The sequence below is a fragment of the Alosa pseudoharengus genome, unplaced genomic scaffold (genome assembly GCF_046254945.1).
Source record: "Alosa pseudoharengus isolate Yale_2024_CS ecotype anadromous, Long Island Sound unplaced genomic scaffold, YU_APseudo_1.1 YU_APseudo_1.1_scf_8, whole genome shotgun sequence".
Lineage (NCBI taxonomy): Eukaryota > Metazoa > Chordata > Actinopteri > Clupeiformes > Clupeidae > Alosa > Alosa pseudoharengus.
The window spans coordinates 6,278,080-6,281,277 of NW_027468870.1; positions in this window are offsets into that span (position 1 = coordinate 6,278,080).

The window sequence follows — 3,198 nt, forward strand, 5'->3', positions numbered from 1 at the left end:
TGAGTTCTGAGTTCCAGAGTAGTCGAGAGATGACTATTGCCTGAAGTCCTGATTTTCCGTATGTTGTAGAGTGCGAAACGGCAAGACCGGGCGACTGAGGCAACATTATCTGAGAAGTTTAGTTGGTTGTCGAGAACAACTCCTAGATTTCTTGCAGTCCTGGTAGGTGAAACAGACAGGGAGTCAAATTTGATGTTGATGTCGTGGTGTATGGTAGGTTTAGCTGGGAGAACCAGCAGTTCAGTCTTTGAGAGGTTCAGCTGGAGGTGGTGTGCCTTCATCCATGTATCTATGCCTGAGAGGCAATCCGAGACATCCCAACATCATGGAATCTCTGTAATTGATTTAATTTAATGCAAAATCACTTTGATTTCCATCACAATTTGAAATCTCTTTGGCAAAGGCAGTCCCCCTTTAAGGCTGTAAAACAGCTCAAGTAGCCCTGGCCAGATGGTGCAGGGCCTGGACTGGAATGTGTTCACACGCCCAGCTGACGGGACAGGACCGCTCCTCCGCCCTTGGCCGGTGTTCTTAGGTCCTCTCGGCCAGGTCTGATCTGGGAGGAGATCTCCATTTCTCAGCTTCTTCCTTCTCCTCTTGAATAATCTCCGTATAATCCCAAACCAGCCGCCCGTGCCGCTCTGCTCTGCTGCGCTCAGATTAACTTGGTGTTGCCCTGGTAATCTCTGGGGCACAGCTTCGTGATCTTACGATAACTTCCGAGTTCAGTGAACGCGTGATGAAGAGGATGATTGAGGTTTTGAGGTTTTGAGTAAAGTGAGTGATATACAACAACACTATAGTTACAGTGGTTAAATACTACTACTACTGCTACTACTACTGCTACTACGAAATAATTTGATAATGAAGGTTTCATTTTTAAAAGCTTCTGTAAAGTTCCTAGACTGTCACAGGAGCAACATTTATAACAATACAAGGTCTGTTCCCATGTCAGGGTGGGGCGTGATTGACAGTTAACATCGGCCAATCATGCTCTCTGTCTTGTGATTTATAAGAGAGCAGATTGCAGATGAAATTGGCATTTGGACCATATTGGAATAGTCTTGACAAAGTCACAAAATCATGACAAGCTGTCATTTTCTCTCACACACAGACACTCAAATGTCACGCACACAGTCACAGTCAAAAATGCATCTGCAAAAATACAAACACAGACACTCACACACACACATTTTCTCTGTAGCTCTCTCTCTCTCTCTCACACACACACACACACAAATACACACACACACACACACACACACACACACACACACACACACACACAAATACACACACACACACACAAACACACACAATTTCTTATCCGTTACATAAAGTTACATGCTGTACGATGAAGATCTTGTAAGGATTATGCCTTGAGCCCTGCATGGGGAAATGACAGTAATGCCCCACACATCAGAAGGACAGGAGGGTGGAGAGAGAGAGGGGACAATATTAGAGATGTTCAGAGAGGGGAAGAGAGGAAGAGAGAAGAAGAGAAAGAGAGACAGAGAGAGAGAGAAAGAGAGAAGAGAAGAAGAGAGACAGAGAGGGGAAGAGAGAAAGAGAGAAGAGAAAGAGAGAAGAGAGAGAGAGGAAGAGAAAGAAAAAGAAGAGAGAGAGAGAAGAAAAGAAATAGAAGAAGAAGAGAGAAAGAGAGAAGAAGAGACACAATAAAAGAGGAGAGGAAAACAGAGATATGTATTATATATATTTAAAGAGGAGGAGAGGAAAACAGAGATATGTATTATATATATTTAAAGAGGAGGAGAGGAAAACAGAGATATGTATTATATATATTTAAAGAGGAGGAGAGGAAAACAGAGATATGTATTATATATATTTAAAGAGGAGGAGAGGAAAACAGAGATATGTATTATATATATTTAAAGAGGAGGAGAGGAAAACAGAGATATGTATTATATATATTTATTTTAAAGAGGAGAGGAAAACAGAGATATGTATTATATATATTTATTTTAAAGAGGAGGAGAGGAAAACAGAGATATGTATTATATATATTTAAAGAGGAGGAGAGGAAAACAGAGATATGTATTATATATATTTAAAGAGGAGGAGAGGAAAACAGAGATATGTATTATATATATTTATTTTAAAGAGGAGAGGAAAACAGAGATATGTATTATATATATTTAAAGAGGAGGAGAGGAAAACAGAGATATGTATTATATATATTTATTTTAAAGAGGAGAGGAAAACAGAGATATGTATTATATATATTTAAAGAGGAGGAGAGGAAAACAGAGATATGTATTATATATATTTAAAGAGGAGGAGAGGAAAACAGAGATATGTATTATATATATTTAAAGAGGAGGAGAGGAAAACAGAGATATGTATTATATATATTTATTTTAAAGAGGAGGAGAGGAAAACAGAGATATGTATTATATATATTTATTTTAAAGAGGAGGAGAGGAAAACAGAGATATGTATTATATATATTAAAAGAGGAGGAGAGGAAAACAGAGATATGTATTATATATATTTAAAGAGGAGGAGAGGAAAACAGAGATATGTATTATATATATTTATGTGAACTGACTGAGGGGCTCAAAAAGCTTTGAAGGGGGCACTCCAGTCAGAGATGAAAGATGTCATCAGCACACAAGATGGTGGATGAGCAGTCAAACACTGAAACATCAAACACACACACACACACACTGAAACAGCGTCCTGAACAGCAGGGGGAGGGGTGAAGAAGCCCCCCCCCCCCCCCCGACACACACACACACAGAGAAAGACAAGGGTCTAGCTACAACTGTTTTTTTTTTTTTTTTTACAAATGAGATCGCAGGATTATGCAAAAGCTTAGTTTAAGAAGCAACCCAATTCCCACTGATATCACAGCAAACTCTCTTACACACACACGCACATACACACACACACACACACACACCCATGCACGCATGCACGCACACACACACACACACACAGATCCTGTACATCATTAAGATCTCTAAGGTCTATTTGTGATATGTCCACACAAAACAAACTTAGAGAAACATCTCTCTCTCTCTCTCTCTCCCTCTTTGCCTCATAACATTACACAAATCAGCTGTCTTCATGTGCTAGGTTTTCTGGGACTGTTTTTATTTGTTTATTTATTTATTTGTTTGTTTGTGTGTCAGGCAGATGAGCGCTGTGATGGCCTCCACAGTCAGCTGTAGCAGA